Genomic DNA, 26,769 nt, shown 5'->3' with positions numbered 1-26,769 from the left:
ATCACTCCCTCCCTGGGAGGCATTTTCAACAATACTTGGTCTGTTATTTCGTACTTTTCATCTGTATAGTTCTAGTCCGTATATCATTATTGTTCATCCTGGGCTGCCACTCGTCGGGTTTTGATAAGTCCTAGGAATTCCTTTGGTCTGTTGACTCAACTATGGTCCAAGTATCCTCTGTTTACCAACTTCTTCCCAACCTAAGGGAGAACGATTCTTTCTTCCGTACAAAGCTTTGTAGCCGTACCAATGCCTGCATGATAACTCATTATTGTCGGTAATTCGATTAACATTAACTGGTCACTTTTTCCCCTTAAAAATCTATAATATGGACGATTAGCGCATCTTTTAGTGTTTGGGATCATTCTTCAACTTATTCGTTTCCCCCTCCATCACTCCTACTAGAGCTAGAGTTTCGTACCTTAACGTTTTCCCATTTTGGCGCATCATCTCTGTCGATTATTTTATGTAAGAAGTTCTCGTTGAATTTCTACACGCTCGTCTCCTGTTTACGCTTAGCGTCAGATTTAACATTTCTTCCTATAGTAATGTAAGGCACATCGTCATTCTTTTTCCATCTTGAAGGAAGCACCATTTCATACGCAATTGATTGACACGTTTTAGAATCGTAGAACGCTCAGCTTTCGTTATCGGTTAGACTTCTTTAATCATTCCGCATATAATATCTATAGTATTACAATACCTTCTGGGTCGTACTTGTTATTCTCGCTAGCACCTTAGACGTACTCGCGTTTATTGGTACCTGCTACCAGTGGCCTTTATAGGGCGTGTACGATCTTCCTTTCCTTCTATCAGCTCTGACAATGACATCCTTCATTCTTCCACGTTGTCCTTTGTAAGGGATATCAGCGAGTATTTTTTGTATGCTCGCGTGATAAGTACATCTACACGAATTTTCTGTCAATGATAGGCGATTCTCTTAACCGTTCCAAATAAAAGGTAAGCCGCTAGACGTATCTTCAATGGTCAGGATAGTCCGCTCATTCTACTTGTCGATTTGAGAATTCTAAGTCATGCCTCTGTTCATCCCTTCTCACAAAATATCTTGGGAAATAATCCAGTTGTGAAATTAATTATTGGGTCCTTGCGTGGCGCGATATCACGGGGTCTCTCTATCACCAATTATCTCTTTCGCGTTCATAATAATTTTATGGGGCGGAGATCTTTCCTTTGCATAATAAAATAAGCGGTCTTATTTAACCTATTACTCAAATTCCTAAAATAGCACGATGGCTTACTTGGTTCCTGATAATCCTCCTCCAGAATATATTATAATAAACTCTTACTCCAATTCGGGTCATTTACAGGCCGCAATCGCCAAAATTTTAATCCTCGCATTTCCAATTTCACTTTCAACCATGTCGAGTAATTACTTTCCTAATCAATGACATCCCTTTTATATTCGGTCATGACTAATATCCTTCTACGTTTTTAGTCATCTTTAAGTCTTCTTGGTAAGTAATAAAGGGTTCTCTTCATGTGATCTTTCTCATCAGTTGTTCTGAGAGTTGTCATCCTCAATATATCTTTTCTAACTTAAGGTGTCGGCCACCACATTGGCCTTTCCTTGATGATAATAGGTTTCTCAATCATAGCCCTTGATCAATTTGACCATAGCCTCTATCTCGTGTTCAGTGTAAGAGAGGAAAAAAATTCCAAAATTTCCTCATAAGTAATTCTTTGTCCCTTTCAGTGCGAACCTTATTACAATTATCCTAGATCATTATTAGAATACCTTATGGCACGGTCTTTAAGATGCATAATCATATTATTATACTTCACACAAAATCCTTTTTTAATCGTCATGTATTGCTAACACGGGGTTGTTACTAATCTTACATTCACTTTTTTAAAATCCTATTCCTTGAATTCATGCATGCTTGGTCTTTCCCGAATTCATTAGTACCTATCCCGATAATGTTTCATAGAAGCGTACCTCACCAATCACGTTGTATCTATATTACCATCCTTCTATAACCATGTTAAAGATCCTTATGATAATAACTAAATATGGTATTTCCTTTTTAAAACAACTTACTGATCACGATGCTCTGATTGCACCATCTTAGAACTGAGTCTTTAATCTCATAATACAATAATTGGTTCTCAACTATACCTTTCTTTGTTCGGAAGGCAATCAGCCTTGGAAAAATGATTTTCACGATATCGATGAAATTTAGACAATCTTAACACGATTTCAAAATCTAATATTAGAAGAAATAATGAGCTCTGAATAAAAGAGTCGCAACACTCAAAAGATTTATAAATTGGAAGGAAGAATATAACAAGGATTATCCTTCCACGTCCTTAGAATTTTATATTATGATTTAATAAAGAATATCCCTTGAAAATAATGATTGCTGAATAATAACATCATACGGATGATACTTGTAAGATTTCCCCATTGAAAGAATACTTTTCTTTTCGAATAATGAAAGAAACCTTAAATAAAATCATCAACCAAAGGTTAACCATTAAGGTTTCAAAATGATGCTACTTTGAAAGAAGGAATTCTATCCGATAATTAACAATTAAGGAAGTATACTATTCTTCAATCATTTTATGATTTTAAATGGATATTCGTTATATAAACCAAAGAATAGAATATTTCATGAACAAATATTTCAGAAAACTGGATATGAATCTTTGTTCGAGTGGGCGACCTAGTTAGGTCTCAATTAAATCATTCTTTGAAAATTTCATCAACGATTAATCTTGCATATATAATGCATTATGTAAAAAAAATTGATTGGAAATGGAACTAGAAAAATAATAATAGTCCATATCAAGCAATATTATCAAGCGGCTAAGAAAATGGCCAGCTCAATCGGTTTGGCCCATAACAACTAGCTAGAACGATTAGCTAGGCTTTCTTCGTATTAGTTAAAATTTCGACTAGTTAGGACATTAACTAGTCGTTCATGAGAACATATACAACTAAGCATATTTCAGTTTGTTCGAAAAAGAAAATCTCAATATCGTAACCACTAAAGAATTTGTGGCTATCTGGATGACGATTTAAAAATAAAGAATTTTCAAATTTGGGCCGAGAAAGGAAATTATAACTCTGAATCGAGTGGTCTTGGCATCTGAACAATCGATAGTCTCTCATAAAATATTTCTTGCCAGTAAAATGGTACACTCAGAGGCGCCCTCGTTCACATAATTTATCATATTCTCAAATAGAATTGAATTCGGAATACCAATATCAAATTGACACCCTTACTATGATTTCAAAGTTCAATATACAATTTCATCCTGATTAGAAAAAAAGGATTCCCGAGGAATCTATGGATATTAGATCATCCATATTTTTAACAATTTGTTAAATATTTACAATCTCGACTGAAAAGAGTAAGTATGAAAGAAGAATCAAATGAAGATATTCATTATGAATATTCATCGACGAATTGAGGAAAATTTATTAAAATTGCCCGCAAGGATTGGCTCGGTTGGTTAAAGAGGGGATAACTATCCTCTTGGTCACATGTTCGAATCCCACGGGAGGAGAATTTATGATTATGCCTCCTGTGCCAGAGCCTGTCGCTTAAATGCGGTTTACCATGGTTCACGTGATTTGCAGGCTATTGCTTGAGCCCGTAGGTTTTACCCAGTGCGCACCCGAAGGGTAGCGGCTGCGGGTTACTTACGATAAAAAAAATTATTAAAACTTCCTTGGATAATTGAAATAAAGTATAAATAGCTCTGAGCCGAACAAGAAGATCATAATCTATGAATGAAAGTTCATTGATCAACTAAAAGAATTGAACAAGTCCTGATGCGGAGAAAGACTATTCAAGATGGTCACATCAGAAGTTCACAGTAGGGAACGAAAATGATTGCCTGATATGACTTATCAAGGAAATACGAATGATCAACAGTTTGGAAGAAGTAGCGTGACAATGAGTATGTGCCAAAATATTTCACATATTATCCTAACTCTCGTTATTATCCGTCTGAGGATGATACCACCTCTTCGTCTTTGTAATTCCTTATTACAGCTAGTGTCTCTTTCAAATTATTTTAAAATCGCTTACTAACTTGACTTTCGCACGTATATCTGTCATTCAGGGGTTTTACCTCAAAGACCTTACTCGGAAATATTCCAAAAGCATCTTTTAAGCCGATAGGGGCCTGCTACACGCATCCGATACTAACTATAAGTTGCCAGTTCTCCTTAGGAACAGATCAAAGAGATCTCTTAGGGATCTTAATGCAGTCCATAAGTTCAGTGGCATGTATGTGTAAGTGAACATACATTACCGAATATATTGGAGCTCTACGAGTATATATATGTAGTCTCTAACATCATTTCTACCAAAGAATTTCGCTCTAGACTCACTGATCTATCCTTTTAAAAGGTTCTAATATCGAACTATCGCTCGTTGTAATCTTACGCCATTCAATTGTAGACATGCCATCAATTCTCGATGCTCTCGATCTCTGAGCTAAACCATCATAGCCTTACATGTTAAGCACAATAATAATATCATGTAGTGTAGTCGTCTTACGATAACATTCTTATATCACATTCAAATCTTCCTTAATAGAAAATATCCTTAAGGGTATATTGGACACTATCTCTGGTGAATTCGTGATTAATACGATACATCCTCATTGGTAAAATGACACCTTCAACTAGTTTGGGTCAATAATCTCAACTGTATATTAATAATTAGACTTCATGGTTCTCACATGTGATCCCCCCTCATGGGTAACCTATAAAGAACTACAAGTAACAAGGATCATGTTGTCCAAATGAACATTTGGTGTTAATAATACCGTCTTTACCCCAAATTGTTACGACCGGGATTTCTAAACCCTATCTATATATAATTGTGAGTATATAGTTAAAATTTAAATTTTGTGGAATTATAAACGTGGAAGATCTATATGACTGTGTGCCTATAAACCAAGTGTTTAATGTATTAGTTTATATAAAAAAATTAAAAGAAAATCTTATCATTTAGTATTTTTAAATGATAATCAAAAGTACTTCATTTTATATGAAAAAATCAGTTTTAAAAATCTTTTAACAATAAATTCTCAAATTTTATATCATTAAATTTCTAAAATCATAAGCTATTTTATGATATTTATTTTATGATTTATGGAGGTGCAATTATATTTATAAAAATTATTTTATATAAATTAGTTGATTTTTAAATTACAAATTACTTAGTTGCCCATGCATGCAAATGCCCTCCAATTCAATTTAAAGGGCATAAGGGACAATTCATACCCCACTAACCTTCTTCTATCTACCAATAGACTAAACTACCCTTGCATGCACTTTTGCTTGGTTATTGGAGAAGGGCACTTTAGTACATTCCAAATTCCACTATTTAATTAGTGCATGATGAACCATAAAGAGAGGAGTTAACATGTTAGATATATTTGTAATGTCATGTCTAATATGTTGTGTTTAGTTTCAGAACTTAATATCAGGACTTACTGGAAATCAGGACTTACTGAAGTCAGAACTTATATCAGAACATAAGGCCGTCAGGATTTATATCAGGACTTAAGTGCGGGTACTTCAGATAAGGAATACGGATGATTTATAGGAGAGGATCTGGACTAAAATAAAAGAAGATATGCATGAAGAGTTGGACAGCTAGAAGACTTGTAAAAAGATAATATCTGATTGATATATTTTAGGAGATATAATTATATTCCATATCAATTAGAAGATATCTTGTAACTGTGTACTATATAAACACAACTTAGGGTTTACACTATAAGTGTTATCATTCACGATAACACTATTCATTGTAACCTAGAAGCTCTTAGTGATATTGTTCATCACTGAGAGAGTAGTTTTACCTACTTTGTAACAGAGCTTATTATATTGAATAAACTTGATTACTGTTACATACTTGTGTTCTAAATCGATTTGATTGTATCAACACTATATTCAACCCCCTTCTATAGTGTTGTGTGACCTAACAAGTGGTATCAGAGCCTCTCTGTTGATAAACAAACAGTGAGATCCAGTTTACAATCATGTCTGACGAAACACAAACTCCAACTAAGCCCACCAAAACTCAAGATACTCAAAACAATCAAACACACGGTCGATATGAGAGTGTCAGGGTTCCCATACTAAGAGCATCTGAGTATCCTATATGGAAGGTAAAGATGGCTATATTTCTGGAAGCCACAGATCCAGAATACCTTCATAGAATCAATGATGGATCATATAAGCCTACCAAGCTCTCTGTTGTAGTTTCTGATCAACCAGCAAAAATGATACCAAAGGTGAAAGGTGATTACACACCTGAAGACATCTCATCTATTGCCAAGGATGCAAGGGTAAGGCATCTGCTTCATAGTGCAATTGACAATGTCAGGTCAAACAGGGTAATTGAATGCAAGACTGCAAAGGAAATATGAAATGCTTTGGAGACAAGATGCTAGGGAACTGAAGCCATCAAAAAGAACATGAAGACTATACTCACACAAGAGTCTGAGCACTTTGATTCAAAAGCTGATGAATCATTAACCGATTTATATGACAGGTTTGCCAAACTGTTGAATGATCTGTCACTGGTGGATAAGGAATATGATCTTGAAGATTCAAATCTAATCATACAGTCTGATTCAGAGTCATCATATTCTGATGATGATGATTCAGAATCTGAAAATTTATCTGAAGTGGATGTTGATACAGAGATGATGCAACTGTGTGCTCTTATGGTGAAGGGTATCACAAAGATAGCCTACAAGAAATTCAGAAAGGGCAAGAAGTTTTCTAGGAAAGGTGGAAGTTCTGAAAAGAAAGGGATCAAAAAGTTTGAAGGCAAAGGAGGAAAGTCTGACAAAGGACACAACTCAAATGTCAAATGCTACAATTGTGGTGAAAGAGGCCACATCTCTCCTGACTGCAAGAAAGGAAAAAGTGATAAAGGCCAGTCACTTATCAAAAAAACAAAAAACTGGGTAAACACTTCAGATTCTGAAGAAGAGGTGAAATATGCCTTGATGGCAAATGCTGATAGCAGTTCTGAAACTGCTGAATTGAAGGTACCTCATTCAACTCTTGCTTTTCATACTGATGATATTTCTGAGCTAAGATTATATCTTAAAACCATGTTCATTAGTTTTAGAGATCAGACTTTAGAAAATGAAAGATTAAAATCCGAAAGTCTTGCTCTTAAAAACAGAAATGACTACTTAGAAAAAGAGTTAGTTATATTCCATCAAACTCAGAAAGAAAGAGATGAGGCTTTGTATGTTAGAGATGAACTGCTAAAATTGAATAAATCTCTTAAATCTGAACTGGAAAAGGAAAAGGAGATAATCAAAACTTAGACTAACTCTGGAAGAACAACTCAGAAAATCTTAGAAAATGGAAATTGGAAAGAAGGACTAGGTTATCTAGTTGATAAAGAAGAAAAGGATACTGTGTCATCTAGACCAAACTTTACCAAGAAAGCTGAAAAGCCTAAAATTAATCCTGTCAAGTTTGTGTCAAATTCTGACAAGTCAAAATCTGCAAAGATGAAAGACTCTAAAACAGAAGTCAAAGAAAAGTCAACTTCTGACAAATTAAAACAGGATAAACTAACTGTGGTAAATGTTGGCTTAATGACAAAGAGGCAGCTTAAGCATAAGCTGAAAGAGATTAAAAATGTGAACAAGGTCAAGAAAGCTAGGAAAAATAGGAATAGAAAGGAAGGTGTAAATAAAAGCAATAATTATATGCCTGTTCATAATGCTCCAAGAAAGAAATGCTATAACTGTGGAAGCTCTAACCATCTTGCTTCTTTTTGATGGAAAAATAAAGATATAAACTATTTACCTCCTAGATCAGGAGTTAAAAGTCAATCTGTTAGGTTTAAACCACAAAATCCTTGTTTTCATTGTGGTAGTTGTTGTGAATATGTTGTGAACTTGATGATTTCATTAACAAAACACCTTAGTAGATTTTACTAAGTGAAAAATGTAGCACTCGACGGATAAGGATTATAGTCCCGACGGATGATGATTTATTATCCATCGAGTGAGTAGCTTGTGTAACAATAAGTCTGTAGCACATTTCTGCATACACATTGTTTAGATTCTGTAAGTAGTACTCAAGTCATGTTGACTTTAACTAGATATGCAGAATAGGTTGATTAATTGTACATAGATGATGTCTTGTAATTCTGCATAAATGAAATGAAGTCAAGTGCCATATTGCTACCCGGCGGATAAACAATAATGCCACTCGACGGATGATCAACTAGGCAACTCGACGGATAATCATGAACCTGACGGATAAAGAAATCAAACATATGTTGACAGTGACAACACAGTCACATGCATCGAGTGTATGCAAATGGAATGTGGAAGCCTATTCAACTGGGTTTTAGAGAACAAAGAAGCATTGCCATTTCCATGCTATTATGAAGATATTCAAAGATGCTGGAATAGAGTAATGAAGCAGCATAGTATTAGACTTGATAGGTTTTGTTTTATTATCTTGTCCTATAACTTTGTAATCTTGGTGATATATAAACCAAGAAGTAGCAAATAGAAAAACTAACTAAACAACCAAGAGAGAAACATTTGTAAGCTGTATTCTTAGCATTTCTCTGCATTCTTAGTTGTTAAAATTTGTAAGCAGCTGTGAGATAATTGCTACACAGAGTTCTCTTGATATAATATATATCTCTGGTGGATACATTCAAATCCACCAGAAAGTTTTTAAAGACTTGTGTTTTTAATTACTTGTGTATTGATTCATTCCAAGTTATTATTCCGCAGTTTGCAAATCAATTCACACAGTTATATATTATTAAGATAGAACATTTTATATCTTTGAGAAAAAGTTTCAAGAATTCCATTCAACCCCCCTTCTGTAATTCTTGTTGCATTGTTAGGGACTAACAATTGGTATCAGAGCAAGCTCTAGATAAACAAAGAGTTTAAAGATCACAACAAAACAGCAAGATGAACAAGAAGGATGTGGGAGTCAAGATTCCTTTTCTGGACAAAGATAATTACCATCATTGGAAGGTAAAGATGCATCTTCATTTACTTTCTCAAGATGAGGCCTATGTAGATTGCATAGAAAGAGGCCCTCATGTACCAATGAGAGGTGCAACTGGAATTGAGCCATATGTCCCCAAGCCAAGGCATGAATGGTCTAATCCTGATATTGAACAAGTCAGGAAAGATAAGAAGGCCATGAATATCCTGTTTAATGGAGTTGATGGTGATATGTTTGACAACATCATCAATTGCAAAACTGCCAAGGATCTTTGGGATATAATACAGATCATCTGTGATGGCACTGAGCAAGTTAGAGAAAACAAGATGCAGCTACTGATTCGACAATATGAGCATTTTCATAGTGAAGAAAGTGAGTCTCTCACTGATATTTTTAGTAGGTTTCAAAAACTACTAAATGCTCTGAAGTTGAATGGAAGGGTCTATCAGACAAAAGACTCCAATCTGATGTTCCTTAGATATCTTCCAAAGGAATGGAAACCAATGACAGTCTCACTATAAGGAGTTTACTTTGGAGAGACTGTATGGCATCCTGAAAACTTATAAGCTTGAAATAGAGCAAGATGAGAGGATGGAGAGAGGAAAGAAGAAAGGAGGGTTCATTGCACTAGTTGCTGAGTTAGAGAAAGAGAAGGAGATGAAGATGGAAGCTGTTGAATCAACTTCAATGGTCTGTGAAAATAAGGGCAAGGGGCTGGTAGCAGAAAATGAAGATTCTTTGAGCCAAGATGATATGGAAGATATTGATGAATAACTAGCATTTCTTTCCAGAAGATTTTCCAAGCTCAAGTTCAAGAAGAACTTTGGAGCAGCCAAGCCAAATAGAAACATGGGGGATAAATCAAAATTCAAATGTTTCAAATGTGGCTTGGCAGGGCACTTTTCCAGTGAGTGTAGAAAGTCAGATTCCAGCAAGAAGAAGTTTGAGCCTGTTGATTATAAACAGAAATATTTTGATTTTCTCAAACAAAAGGAAAGGGCTTTCATTACACATGAAAATGACTGGGTAGCAGATGGTCTGGATGAAGATGAAGATGTCAGTTATGTCAATCTAGCCCTAATGGCCAAGTCTGATGAAATAGAGATAAGTTCATCAAGTAATCAGGTAATCACCACTAACCTTGCACATTTATCTAAAGCTGAGTGTAATGATGCCATAAATGGCATGTCTACAGAATTATATCATTTGCGTGTTACACTTAAGTCTCTTACTAAGGAAAAAGCTAAAATCAAAGAAAATAATTTATTTTTAAGTGAGAGGAATAATGTGCTAGAGTCTCAGCTCATTGAATTTGAAAAATTAAGAATTGAGTGTAAAATTGCTAAGGATGAATTAACTGAGTCCTTGAAGAAAGAAGAGATCTTGAAGAAGCAGCTTGAATGAGAACAGGAGGTGATTAAAGCATGGAAAACATAAAGAGATGTTCATGCTCAAATCACCAAAGTTCAAGGGATTGAGTCCTTTTGTGATGCAGCCTGGAAGAAGAACAAGGAGAAGTTGAATCCAATTTGGTGGAAGGACTGCTAACAGATGTAGACTCGACAGATGATGAGGGTCATTCGTCGGATAACAAAAAGGGTTATCCGTCGAGTGATATAAATCCTCATCCATCGACTGTGAGCAAGCCTATCAGTAAAGCCAAACTTGTCAAGTTAAATAAAAAATATGGATCAGTTTCCAAGAATTTTGTTCCAGGAGAATCCAGTCAAGTGAAGAAGGAGAAAAAGGCAAATGTTGGACATATGACTGTCAAGCAATTGAGTGAAAGACTTGAAAAGATTGAGGTTAAAATAGAGGCTAAAAAGAAAAATAATAGAATGGTAAAGTAGGAATTAACAAACACAATAACTTCACACCTGATAAATATGCTCCTAGAAACATCCATGTCAAGTGTGGTAGTGTAAATCATTTGTCTGTTAATTACAAAACTGCCATGCCTACTTCCATATCTGTGTCTCCTCATTTTCCCAACATGAATGCCATGCCTTCTATGCCTATGAATGCTATATCTACACAGAAAATGAATGCACAGTTTGCTAATATGCCATTTGTACCTAATCCTTATTATGCTGCATTTAATATGCCATAAATGCCATTTAGCATGCCTTACTGGAATAACATGTTTACTAATAGCATGTCATTCCCTGTTAATCAAAATATGCATGATAATTCTGTTGCAATGAATGGTTTCAAAGGCCCAACTCAAATGACTATGGATGAATCTGAAATCCATAAGTCAAATCAGATAAAGCCTAAGAAATAGAAAAAGAAAGCTAACAAGGCAGGACCCAAGGAAACTTGGGTACCAAAATCAACTTAATTTGATTTTGATGTGTGCAGGGAAACAGAAAGAATCTGTGGTACTTGGATAGTGGTTGTTCAAGACACATGTCTGGTGATTCTACCCTGCTCACAGAGTTCAAGGAGAGAGCTGGCCCAAGTGTTACTTTTGGAGATGACAGCAAGGGTTATACTGTGGGATATGGCTTGATTTCAAAAGACAATGTCATCATTGAGGAGGTTGCCTTAGTGGATGGTCTCAAGCATAATCTGTGAGTATCAGCCAGCTTTGTGATAAAGGCAATTCAGTAACCTTCAACTCAGAAGCCTGTGTTGTGACTAACAAGAAGAGCAACAAAGTGGTTCTCACTGGTGTGAGAAAAGGAAATGTGTACCTAGCTGACTTCAAATCATCAAATGCCGAATCTGTTACTTGTCTTCTCAGCAAAGCAAGTCAGGATGAAAGTTGGCTATGGCACAAGAAGTTATCCCATCTAAACTTCAAGACCATGAATGAACTAGTAAAGAAAGAACTGGTTAGAGGCATTCCTCAAGTGGGGTTTTCTAAGGATGGATTGTGTGATGCCTGCCAAAAGGAAAGCAGATCAAAGCATCATTCAGAAAGAAGCTTGATTTAACAATTGAAGAACCTTTACAATTGCTACACATAGATTTGTTTGGACCAGTCAATGTGTTGTCCATCTCAAGGAAAAGATTTTGCCTAGTAATTGTAGATGATTTCTCAAAGTTTTTTAGACATATTTCCTAAAGTCTAAAGATGAGGCAAGTAAAATCATCATCAATCACATAAGGCAAGTCAATAATCATCCTGATTTCCAAGTTAGAAGAATCAGGAGTGACAATGGAACTGAGTTCAAGAATTCTGTCATGAGAACATTTTGTGAAGAAAATGGAATTTTGCATGAGTTTTCAGTAGCAAGAACTCCACAACAAAATGGAGTAGTAGAAATGAAAAATAGATCACTTATTGAAGCTGCAAGGACAATGCTTGAAGAGTCTAAGTTACCAACATATTTCTGGGCTGAAGCTGTAAATACTGCATGCTACACTCAGATTTGGTCTTTCAAAGCATAAGATATCATGGATTGAGTATATAAGTAATTCAGTTCAGCGTTTGGTATTTAGTTTGTATGTATTTGTGGAGTAGTATCGTAGATTCGTGGTTCGTGTTTGGGTATACAACAATCAATGGTCTAGAAAGAATCAGGTTACGGCTCAAGATCAATAACTGGAATCAGGTTTTAGGTTTCTGTGCTTCAAAGCACTTGCAATATCACAGGATTATCAAGTACCACAATATCTCGAGAAAGTTCAGAACACTTGCCTGGTACTAGCTTACTATTCTGCTCTCGCTTCCAATCACAATTATCTTATTCCTCAACTACCTGTTTTCCTTTCCTACGCCTTGCCTCTTCTGCTCACATATCATAAACATCTATCAATAATCGACTCATAGAGTTCTATTCAACACATACTTCTATCTACCCTTCATTTTACCCAAATCCGATTAACGGATTGAAAGTTATGTAATAATCAAGTAAACACTGAATATATAGACTGATAGTTAATCAACAAGTCACATATAGCACATAATACATCACGTACTCAATGATATATTATTTATAAAGAAGTCTCGGGTCATAAATAGGCTTTCGGGTATTTAAAATGATTTAAAACATTTTTCGGAATTAAAACGGGTCGTTGGATCTCTCATATCACTTTCTAACTCCCAGGTTGACTCTTCAACCTTTGGGTTTCTCCACAATATTCTTACTAACTTTACCACTTTATTTCTCAATACTTTCTCTCTCTCCTCTAGAATCTCTATGGGACTCTCTACATATGACAAATCTGCCTGAAGCTCTATTGGCTCATATTCTATTACATGCTTGGAGTCTGGGTTATATTTCTTGAACATCGATACATGAAAAACATTGTGAATGTGCTCCATGTGCGGGGGTAACGCCAACTCATAAGCTACTTTGCCAACGCACTTTAAAATCTCAAAAGGTCCGACATATCTTGGGCTTAGCTTTCCTTTCTTTCCAAACCTCGTTAGTCCTTTCCATGGTGATACTTTCAGTAATACCAAGCTTCCTTCTTCAAATTCCATGTCTTTCCTTGACTGATCTGCACATTTCCTCTGACGATCTTGTGCGGCTATCAATCTCTTCTGGATAATTTCAACAATTTCCTTTGTCTGTTGTACCAGTTCAGGTCCAAGTATCTTGCGTTCTCCTACTTCGTCCCAATATATTGGAGATCTACATTTGCATCCATAAAGGGCTTCATAGGCTGGCATCCCAATGCTGGTATGATAACTGTTGTTATAAGCAAACTCTACCAGAGGTAAATGCTCGTCCCAACTTCCATTGAAATCAATAGCATAAACACGTAACATGTCCTCAATTGTCTGGATCGTTCTTTCACTTTGGCCATCCGTCTGGGGGTGATAGGTCGTACTCATATTCAGTCTTGTTCCCAAGCATTCTTGAAAACTCTTCCAAAATCTTGAATTAAACCTTGAATCTCGATCAGATACAATAGACAGAGGAACTTCATGACGAACTACAATTTCCTTCAGGTACATATGGACCAACTTATCGAGCGAAAATCTTTCATTTATAGGCAGAAAATGAGCTGACTTGGTAAGTCTATCCACTATAACCCAAATGGCATCATGATTAGCCCTTGTCCTTGGTAAACCAACTATGAAATCCATGGCAATATGTTCCCATTTCCACTCTGGAATCTCCAATGGCTGTAACAATCCACTTGGTCTCTGATGCTCTGCTTTAACTCTCTGACAGGTATAACATTTGCTAATCCATTCCGCAATTTCCCTCTTCATGTCTGGCCACCAATAATTCTTCTTTAAATCTCTGTACATTTTGGTACTCCCTGGATGGATGGAATACCTTGAATTATGTGCCTCCTGTAAAAATTTCATTTTTCAGCTCCGTCACTGGTGGAATCCAAATTCTAGATGAAAACCTCAGAATACCTTGATCATCCTTTTGCGTGCATAACTCTTCACCTACCAAACGATTTATATCTTGATCCATTATATCTTCCTGACATTTCTTTATTTTCTCAAATAATTCTGGTTGGAAAGTCATACTGTATACTTTCGCTTCCTCAGGCTTGCAAACTTTAATCTCCAATTCCAATTTCTGAAATTCCTTATATATGTCTTCAGGTACTGATAACACATTCAGCCTTTCCTTCCGACTCAATGCGTCTGCTACCACGTTCGCTTTACCGGGATGATAATTAATCGAGCAATCATAGTATTTGATCAACTCTAACCATCTCCTTTGTCTCATATTAAGTTCCTTCTGTGTGAATATGTACTTTAAGCTTTTGTGATCCGTGAAAATCTCACACTTTTCTCCATACAAATAATGTCTCCAAATCTTCAAAGCGAAAACTATGGCTGCCAGCTCCAAATCATGAGTAGGATACTTCTGTTCGTGTGGTTTCAATTGCCTTGATGCATATGCAATCACCTTTTCGTGCTGCATTAGAACACATCCTAATCCTTTGTGAGAAGCATCACTATAAATTATGAAATTCCCTTGATCATCTGGAAGTGACAAAACAGGTGCCGGGACTAATCATCGCTTCAACTCGTGAAAACTTTCCTCACATTTGTCGTTCCATATAAACTTCTCATTCTTTCGTGTAAGCTTTGTTAATGGTGTGGTAATCCTCGAGAAATTTTCAACAAATCGACGATAATATCCCGCCAATCCAAAGAAACTTCTTACCTCGGTGGGTGTTTTCGGTCTCTCCCAATTCGTAATTGCCTCGATCTTTACCGGGTCCACTTTGATCCCTTTATTACTAACTATGTGCCCTAAGAACTGAACTTCCTGTAGCCAAAACTCACACTTCGAGAATTTAGCATATAACTTCTTTTTCCTTAAAATCTCCAAAGTCGTTCTCACATGTTCTGCATGATCCTCTTCCGTCTTTGAATAGATTAAAATATCATCTATAAACACAATAACAAACTTATCCAAATACTCCTTGAAAATTCTGTTCATCAGGTCCATAAACGCTGTCGGGGCATTGGTCAATCCAAAAGACATCACTAAAACTCGTAATGTCCATACCTTGTTCTGAAAGCTGTCTTTGGTATATCTTCTGGCTTGATCTTTAGTTGATGATATACTGATCTTAAATCAATTTTAGATAAATACTTGGCTCCCTTCAACTGGTCGAACAGATCGTCAATTCTGGGTAACGGATACTTGTTCCTGATTGTCAGCTTGTTGAGCTCCCTATAGTCAATACACAGTCTCATGCTTCCATCTTTCTTCTTAACAAATAATACCGGGGCTCCCCACGGGGATACACTGGGTCTGATTACTCCTTTCTCTAACAGCTCTTGCAATTGCTTCGCTAGCTCTTTCATCATAACAGGCGCCATTCTGTGCGGGGCCTTGGATACTGGTTCTGTTCCAGGTGCTAAGTCGATCGCAAATTCAATTTCTCTATCTAGAGGAAGTCCTGGTAACTCGTCGGGAAATACGTCTGGAAATTCATTCACAACTGGAATATCTTCAAGTTTTATTTGTTCTTGACTTCTGTCAATCACATATGCCATGAAATGCTCACATCCTTGTCGTAGTAACTTCTTGGCTTGAATCATCGTTAAAAACTTCTTTACTTGTTTTTGACCCTTGAACGTTATTATCCTTTTGTCAGGCGTCTTCACCATTACCTTCTTATTTCGACAATCTATTTGGGCATCATGCTTAGATAACCAATCCATCCCTAATATAACGTCAAATTCTCCTAACTTAAATGGTATCAAATCTACACAAAACTTACTACCAGAAATCTCAATCTCACAATTCCCACAAACTTGATTAAAAGATACACGTTCTTGATTTGCTAATTACACAGTCATTATTTCATTTAAACACTCAACTGGACAATTTAACTTACTAACAAAATCTTGTGAAATAAACGATCGAGTTACTCCCGAATCTATTAACACTTTGGCACATAAAAAATTCACATTAAGCGTACCTGCCACGACATCCGTATCTTGGATCGCATCCTTCACCGACATGTCAAAAACTCTAGCCCTTGGAGTCTCATTCACTGCTGGGGTAGATCCCATAATCTTTAATGCATTACTGACTGGGGCTGATGTCTTGCAATCCCTGGCCATATGTCCTGGCTTTCCACATTTAAAGCACATAAATTCAATGGCTGGAACCTTTACTGCTGAATTCCGGATAGGCTGATCCTTACTTGCTGGTTCTCTTGCTGGCTGATTTCGGCACTCCCTTAAATAGTGCCCTTTCTGGTTGCATTTAAAACATACCACATTCAACTTATTACAAACTCCTTCATGCTTCTTTCAACATACTTGACAATCTGGAAAAGTTAGTCACAACTGATTTGGCTGATTTGTATTAACTGGACGGTTGCTCTGGCCTCCATCTCCTGCATTCTATTTTCTGAAATTAAAATTTCTCCCTGGTTGAAACTTGTCCTTCTTAAAATTTGGAAACTTCCCTGGTTGTGACTGACCCTCACTTCCCTCAACCTTCCTTTTCTTGCTTTCTCTCTCCTTCTGGAACATCTCACTCTCTGTCTCTGCGATCATAGCCTTTTGTATCCAATTCAAAAATGGCTACCTTCCCTCTGATCCAGGGTTTCAAACCTTGCTGGAATCTTTTAGCCTTCTTCCTGTCAGTATCCACATACGACGGTACATACCTTGACAATTCCTCAAATTTACCCTCATAATCTGTTACTGACATGTTCCCATACTTTAATTCTAAAAACTTCAGCTCCATTTGATCCTGAACAAACTGAGGAAAATACTTTTCTAAAAACAATTCCTTAAACCTTTCCCAAGTAATAACATCTGTACCTTCCAATATCTTCACCATCTCCCACCAATAGGTGGCTTCATTCTTCAGATAGTAACTTGCAAACTCAACCTTCTGTTCCTCCTTTACTTTCACTAAGGCAAATGCCTTCTCTATTTCCTTTAACCACATATTTGCTTCAATTGGCTCTAAGGAACCTTTGAATTCTGGTGGGTTTACTGCCTGAAAAGTTTTGAAAGTTACCTGGGGGTTGGTCTGCCTTTGTTGTTGTTGTGCCAGGTGAACTGTTTGTTGGGCCAAGATTTGAAGAATCTAGGCTATTGCTGGGTCTATGGGTCCTGGGTTCACATTTAGGTTTGTATCATCTTGGTTGTTATTGTTGTTGGTTCCTTCATTCTGGGTGTTGGTGCGGGTATTTCTTCTGGGAGGCATTTTCTGTAAAGAATCAAACAACTTATTCAGCTTTTGAATTAAATCTTTGTATAAAAAAAAGTTTTGTAAAACAGAGGTATCTCTTTTTGAAAATAGTTGTAACTAAGTAAATTGCATGCTTCTTTACAAAATATAAACAGTCATGGAAAACGGGGTACATGGTATCACAGGGGTATAACTGGTGCAATAGATAAGGTAAGGTAAAATAGGTGCAATAAAATAAATGACGGTGCTGGAAAGGAAAAAGGTACTGATATATATAGATCAAAAGTTTTAGGTAGTACAAGCGTAAAGACGCTTCGGAAGTAAAAGTAAAAGGGTACAACAACCTACTCACTAGTCATCATAGCTAGTCTATAAAGACAACTCAAAAGTCTACTGATACACATAACACACTACTGTACATACTACAAAACCATAACAACACTGCTCAGCATCTCCATCTCTAAATGTCTGACTCATGGCAAATCTGGACCTCCAATCTCCTCAAGCTCCTCTAGAACCCACTTAGCCCACTCCACTAAGAAATCAGGAGTGATGTCCTCATGTGTAGCCTCGGCAATCCTTACACCAGCTGCTTTACGAAATGCCTGGAGCCTCTCCCTAAGTCGCCTCTCACCACTCACCATCTCTCTGGTACGCATGATATGCAATAACTCCTGGATCTGACCCTGTAGGAATCGCTGCTCCATAAGGCAAGCCTCAAACTGATGAAATGGGACAGGATAGGAAGAGAACTGGAAAGGTACTCCTGTGACTGAATGACTAGTAAAGCCTGAATCAGCAGGTGGGGGTCCTCTGACAGGTGGCCTCATGCCTGGAGGTGGAATAGCCTACAATGGTACGGGCTGCAACACAGGTGGAGGTAGTATAGCCAACACTGGTGGAACAACAGGATGTGGATCCGAAGACGACACTCCAACTGAAGGCTCTGAGTGATCAGCTGATATGGGAATAAAAGAGTCGGCCATCGCTGCTATCTGAAATCATATCGCAATATCATAATCTCAACCCATAACGTGAATTACACTAATACCTGATATACCGAAGCACTCAACCTCTCGACGTTCTATCTTTCTATTCCTTACTTCTAATCCTAACCCTCTACCCATTCCCGTCAACCTAGGCTTGTGTCAGTGACTTATAATATTGTAGCTCTGATACCAAACCTGTGGCGCCCTCCAAACCCGGGTCAGAATTTTGGGGTCCACACACACATACACATACCTTATTTATAACCTACTTATAACAATAATCATCCTGATTTCAAAGTTAGAAGAATCAGGAGTGACAATGGAACCGAGTTCAAGAATTCTGTCATGAGAGCATTTAATGAAGAAAATGGAATTTTGCATGAGTTTTCAGTAGCAAGAACTCCACAACCAAATGGAGTAGTAGAAAGGAAAAATAGATCACTTATTGAAGCTGCAAGGACAATGCTTGAAGAGTCTAAGTTACCAACATATTTCTGGGCTGAAGCTGTAAATACTGCATGCTACACTCAGATTTGGTCTTTCAAAGCATAAGATATCATGGATTGAGTATATAAGTAATTCAGTTCAGCGTTTGGTATTTAGTTTGTATGTATTTGTGGAGTAGTATCGTAGATTCGTGGTTCGTGTTTGGGTATACAACAATCAATGGTCTAGAAAGAATCAGGTTACGGCTCAAGATCAATAACTGGAATCAGGTTTTAGGTTTCTGTGCTTCAAAGCACTTGCAATATCACAGGATTATCAAGTACCACAATATCTCGAGAATGTTCAGAACACTTGCCTGGTACTAGCTTACTATTCTGCTCTCGCTTCCAATAATAAATGTCTTATTCCTCAACTACCTGTTTTCCTTTCCTACGCCTTGCCTCTTCTGCTCACATATCATAAACATCTATCAATAATCGACTCATAGAGTTCTATTCAACACATACTTCTATCTACCCTTCATTTTACCCAAATCCGATTAACGGATTGAAAGTTATGTAATAATCAAGTAAACACCGAATATATAGACTGATAGTTAATCAACAAGTCACATATAGCACATAATACATCACGTACTCAATGATATATTATTTATAAAGAAGTCTCGGGTCATAAATAGGCTTTCGGGTATTTAAAATGATTTTTAAAACATTATTCGGAATTAAAACGGGTCGTTGGATCAATTTCGGGTTAATAAACAGGGTTCGGTTGGCCAATTCTGGCTCTGAAACAATTTTATACTAATTATCGAGCCTTGGAAATAATTTAGAATAATATTTTAAAGCTCGAAATTATTTTTCGAAATTTGTAAATCATTTTTAAGTAATTATATCTAATTAAATAATTAATTAAAATCAATTAATATTTAATTAAATCAATTAATCAATTAATTTCCAAATTAATTGACCAATTAATCGATTAAAAATTAACTGAAATTAATTAACTAATTAATTCAGATTTATTTCTGAATTAAAAATAATTTTCGGAATTAAAATACTAATTTTTAGAATTTTCAGAAATTAAAAACAAATTTTTATAATAAAAATAAATAGGAAATATGTTTTTTAAATATTTTTAAAACAGGAATCCAATTTTTGCAAATTCTGGAAACCTGGGGAACCAAACTTCATCGTTTTCAAAAGTACAGGGATCAAACTGCAATTTTGCAGTTCCAGTCGCCGGAAAAGTCGGTGGTGGCCGGAGAATTCACCTCCGGCATCCTCCCACCACCATTACCTCCAGAATTAAACTACACAACACCAGGAACCTATATCTGCAATCAAAATTCATCAATAACCCCAGACTTGGCCGGGATTTGATCAAGAAACTCGCCGGTTTCCGGCGGGTTCGACATAAACTTCAAAATACAACTCCCTTCTCTACAGACCTCGTTGATTCAAGAAACTTGTACGACTAGATTGCAAATTTCACAGAGAACACAATACACTATACCACAACATCAATCTATTTCAGAATAAGAAACCCCCAAATTTCAACTAAGAACATTCATACGGGTTATAAACCCTAATTTTAAAATTCGAAAATCAAACTCAAATTTGAACATGTTATTGAACTCCAAATCAGACGTATAATATATCAAAATCATCAGGAAAACAAGCTCTACAACATGCAGTCATCAAATCATACAAACAATCATCCGAACAAAAATTCATATTTTTAATAAATTTAATTCGAAAATAAATAAATTTCCAGAAAATAAACCTTTGATTCTCCAATGAAACAAAGCTCAGAATCTGATAGAACACTTCAAATCCTTCGTTTTGGTTACTCAAGCTTTGAAAACAGAGATCGGTAACGCCTTCGTTTTGCTGTTTGATTCTTAGAACAGTTTTGTAATTAGGGTTTTTCTCTGAAAATTATAGAATTAACTATCTGCAAATGATTTTGATACGAAATAAAATACGGAAAAGTCTATTTATAATTACGGAAAATTAGTATCCCGTTGGATCATTCCGGATATAAAACGGTACGTTTATTTATAAAAACTGATCCAAACGGTATCGGTTTTCGGGATAATTATCCAAATCAGTACAATTTGTACTGCGGTCTTGGTCTCAGCGCCTGGTTACACGTACTACAAAGTGATAATTGGGATAGTTTAATAAAAAGCTCCCGTTTATCGAAAATACGGGTTTTATTGATTTACCGAAACGAATATTATATCGAAAATTTTGCGCCGGGACCCGCGCAGAACAAACCGTACGCCGGATCGAAAAAGTCGAAACATGGAATATGCTCGGAATATTACAATTAGGTTAGGAAGGAGTTCTCAGAAGAGTTTCGGGTTCCAAAAACGTAACAACGGATGACGTCGATTGGTTCCCATTTTTATAAAATAGATTTTAAATACTCGGAAAAAGATTTTATAAATTTCATATGATCCTTATAAATCCATAAATCAACATAAAATTAATTAGGAAGATATGACAATTATCTATGTTTTATTTTGGACATATAAAAATTAAAATACTCAATTAATATTATTTTTTGAATATCCAAGTACAGATAACATTTAACAATTAACTCACAGAATAGATACTGAACACACATAACAATTATTTAATAGCAAAATAATTACACGATATATCCCGGATATTACATAAAGTCCATGGTTCCCCTGTTTTTCTGGGCAGAAAATACCCTGACTTGAATTAACTTGTGACACATGGTTCTAACTCATATCCTATGAACTATGGTTGGAAAAACTTCTCTGACACTCCCTCTAACTAAGGCTCAACTGGGCCTAATGAGGGCCTACCCATGACATGGTCAAAACTTCCTATTTCTATGTAGCAACAAAACTGTCCCCTGCTGGAAAGATTTTGTGATTCCACTTGTGCACCTAACCAAACGACTTGGAAACCTCCAACCAACACATAAAACCTTTCATATACTCCTAATTCTAGCTTTTGGTGGCTTGGGCCTTAAAGTGCACATCAAAGACATGGTCAAAGCTCACTCTAAACCTCAGGGTACTAAACTGATTTTCTGCAGAAACTAAAACTCTCCTTTCTCCAAGGTTTTTACTTGACAAACTCAACCACCAACAACCCAAATACCCAAACCAAGACTTAAACATGGTGATCTACTGAACCAACTTCCTTTCACTCAAAATAATCTTGGTGGAGATCATCCTTACCTAAGGTGCAACATGGCAAAATAATGGAAATCACATTTCACAACTTACAAGTCATCAAGTTTTTGAAAATAACAAGTTATGTATTTTTATAAAATATATACATGAATTATTACCATACATCAAGGAGCACTAATCAAGATTAACACCTTATCCCTACTGAAATTAAAGCTTACCAACAAAATCTTTCCAAATGATCAAAATCTTCCAACATTCCAAGAGAAATCCACATGCATGCATAACTTCGAGTTTTACAAACCAAGACAACATATTTTCTAAATATAATCTATCATGAAATTGACATGAAAGCCTAGTGTAAGCTATATCTAGATGATCACTTAGCATGCAAAGAGTTTCATCAAGTTTTCACTACAAAATTCATGCCATTACCACATAAACATACAAGAATTGAACAAAGCAACAAGAATGATCTGAAGGACCATTCATTCGGCTCCCTTAAGGTCATGGCCGAATGAAATGGAAGGGAAATGGCCATTCAATATCAAGAGTTTCCTTCTCAAGACTTGGCACTTCACCAATCCTTGTAGTCCTCTCAAAAACAACCTTAAATCCATAAGAATCAAGGTTGTACTTTGAGTTCCAACTAAAACCTTGACATGCAAACTTAAAACTTAAACTTTTTACTCAAAACTCTTTGAAGTATATATGATCATGATATGGGAAGTAGTTTTTACTTGTATAGAAGGTGAGAGCTTGAATGAGGAATGAAGAAAAGGGGAGGGGGGTTGGTTCTCGGCTAAAACCCGAGAGGAGAGGGGGAGGGTCGAGAGTGAGAGGGAGGAGGGAGGGAGGAGAGAGTGAGGTGTGGGTGGAGTGTGAAATGATCATGACACTTTGCTTGTTTTATGGTTTTTGATTTGACAAAATATGAGTGGAAATGAGAATTGACAAGAATAACCTTCCAATTATACTTAGATCATTTTGCATGCAAGGACAAAGAAGGAATTTGGCTAGTAAAATGAGAGTTAGTGGGGTTGGAATTGTCTCTTTAGCCCTTTAAATTGAATAGAAAAGGATTTACATGCAAGGGCAACCATGTAATTTGATAATTAATAAGCAACTTATTTTCAAAGATTTATTTTTGTATAATAAAATAAAAGTTCAAAAATTATAAAATTTATACCATAAAATAATTTGGATTTTTAGAGATTTTATAAAACCACTTTCAAGATTTATGAACAAAATATCTTTTAAAAGAAAATTTCTCCAAGGCTTAGAATATTCCTTATAAATCAAAAATAAAGGAAATAAATAAACTTTTACTTTGAAAAATCATGTACTACACATTAAAGTTTTATAATGCAGAAATTCTCACTAACACATCGTGAAATCATTGATCATATTTACTTTCGACTTTAATATTATACCAAAACCAAAAATAATATTACACGAAAATCCCGGTCGTAACATCCTCTCCCCCTTAAGAAATTCTGTCCCCAGAATCTAAGAGAACAGATGAGGATACCGGAAATGCATATCAGACTCTAACTCCCAAGTCGATTCTTCGACCTTAGGGTTCCTCCAAAGTACTTTTACTAACTTTACTAACTTATTTCTAAGACTCTTCTCTTTCCAGTCGAGTATTTTGACAGGTTGCTCCACAAATGACAGGTCTGCCTGAATTTCTACAGGTTCATATTTTATCACATGGCTAGCGTCAGGATTGTACTTCTTAAGCAACGACACATGGAACACATTATGCACATGCTGATACTGAGGTGGTAAGGCTAACTCGTAGGCTACCTTCCCCACTTGACTCAAAATTTCAAAAGGACCTATATATCTAGGTGCTAACTTCCCTTTCTTTCCAAATCTAGACAACCCTTTTCTAGGCGACACCTTCAACAAAACAGCTTCGCCAACTTGGAATCGAACATCCTTACATGCTGGATCCGCATACTTCCTTTGTCTGTCTTGAGCAGCAAGTAACCTTGTCTGAATTAACTTGACTGTGTCATGCAACTGTTGCACCAATTCTGATCCGAGAATCCTTCCTTCTCCTACTTCATCCCAACTTGTCGGTGATCTACATTTTCGCCCGTACAAAGCTTCGTATGGTGGCATGCCAATACTGGAATGATAGCTATTGTTGTAAGAGAATTCAATCAATGGAAAGTGGTCATCCCAACTTCCTGCAAAATCGATTGCACAACTGCGCAACATGTCTTCGATTGTTTGAATTGTCCCTTCGCTCTGACCATCAGTCTGCGAGTGGTACACCGTGTTCATATTCAACTTTGTGCCAAGACTTTCTTGAAATTGCTTCCAGAATCTCCAGTTAAATCGGGGATCTCTGTCTGAAACTGTCGATACAGGTACTCCATGTCTTAGTACGATTTCACGCACGTACAGATGAACCAATTTGTCCAATGACGTCTTCTCATTAATTGGAAGGAAATGCGCTGACTTCGTAAGACGATCAACTATAACCCATATAGCGTCATGTTCGGATTTCGTTTACGGTAGTCCCACTATAAAGTCCATAGCAATATTTTCCCATTTCCATTATGGAATCTTTAGGGGCTGAATTAATCCGCTTGGTCGGTGATGTTCTGCCTTCACTTTCTGACAAGTATAACACTTCGCAACCCATTCCGCCACGTCTCGCTTCATATTTGGCCACCAAAAATTCTACTTTAAGTCCCGATACATCTTAGTGCTTCCCGGGTGGATTGAAAATTTTGAATTGTGGGCTTCTTGTAAGATCTCATTCTTTAATTCAGGTACATGAGGAATCCAAATTCTGGAGGAAAACCTTAGTATCCCTTGCTCATCCTTTTGAGTATTAATCTCCTCTCCAGTTAGCTGATTCTTCTCTTTCTCCAATACTTCTTCTTGACATTTCTTTATCCTTTCAACTAGTGTTGGCTGAAAAGTCATTACGCGACAAACTTCTTCAACTTTTCCACAATCACAAAGTTCCAGTTCAAATCTTTTGATCTCTTCAGACAATTCCTTTGGTGTTGCCATCATATTCAGTCTCTCCTTCCTTCTTAGAGCATCGGCCACAACATTCGCCTTTCCAGGATGGTAATTTATCGAGCAGTCTAGTCCTTGATCAATTCCAGCCATCTCCTCTGCCTCATATTGAGCTCCTTCTGAGTGAAAATGTACTTTAAACTCTTGTGATCTGTGTAGATTTCACACTTTTCTCCGTAGAGATAATGTCTCCAAATCTTAAGTGCAAACACTATGGAGGCTAGTTCCAAGTCATGCGTCGGGTACTTCAACTCATGCGGTTTCAACTATTTTGACGCATACGCGATCACCTTACTGTGTTGCATTAACACACAACCCAATCCCTTATGTGAAGCGTCGCTGAATATCACAAAGTTTCATTGGTCATCTGGAAGTACTAACACCGAAGCTGTTACCAACCTCTGTTTCAACTCTTGAAAGCTATCCTCACATTCTGCACTCCAATCAAACTTCTGATTCTTCCTAGTTAACTTGGTCAACGGCGTGGCGATTTTCGAAAAATCCTTGACAAACCTTCTATAGTATCCTGCCAATCCTAGAAAACTTCGCACTTCCGTAGGAGTCTTTGGCCTTTCCCAACTCATAACCGCCTCAATCTTTGCCGGATCCACTTTAACTCCTTCATTTCCAATGACGTGCCCCAAGAATTGAACTTCCTTTAACCAAAACTCACATTTGGAAAACTTGGCATACAACTTCTCTTGACGAAGTATCTCCAATGCTACCCAGAGGTGTTGCTTATGTTCTTCTTCCAACTTAGAATAAATAAGGATGTCATCAATGAATACCACTAAAAACTTATCAAAATACTTCTTAAATACTCGATTCATCAGATCTATAAACGCGGCCGGGGCATTAGTTAATACAAACGGCATTACTAAGAATTCATAATGTCCGTATCTGGTCCTGATTGTTGTCTTGGGAATATCTTCTTCCTTGATCTTTAATTGATGGTATACCGATCTCAAGTCAATCTTTGAAAAGCATTTTGCTCCCTTCAGCTGATCAAATAGGTCATCTATTCTTGGTAGTGGGTAGCGGTTCTTGATCGTTACCTTATTCAACTCCTGATAATTTATGCATAGCCGCATACTCCCATCTTTCTTCTTTATAAACAGAACAGGTGCTCCCCATGGCGACGTACTTGGTCGTATCACTCCCTTATCCAACAATTCTTGTAGCTGGCTCGTCAACTCTTTCTTTTCTGCTAGTGCCATCCTATATGGGGCCTTTGAAACTGGTTCCGTGCCTGGAGCAAGGTTGATCTCGAACTCGATTTGTCGATCTGGTGGTAAGCCTGGTAGTTCGTCTGGAAACACATCTGGGAACTCGTTAACTACGAGGATATCTTCTATGTTGGGGCTGCCTTTTCCTGAATCCACTACATAAGCTAGGAATGACTCACAACCTTTTCTAAGTAACTTCTTAGCCTGAATGATTGTAAGAAATAGTTGCTCTTGCCTCTGCCCCTTAAATACTACCTTCTCTCCACTCTTCGTCTTTAAATACACTTTCTTGGTCTTA

Source organism: Apium graveolens, chromosome 3 (assembly GCF_009905375.1).
Source record: "Apium graveolens cultivar Ventura chromosome 3, ASM990537v1, whole genome shotgun sequence".
NCBI lineage: Eukaryota > Viridiplantae > Streptophyta > Magnoliopsida > Apiales > Apiaceae > Apium > Apium graveolens.
Note: the sequence above shows the minus strand (reverse complement) of the source record.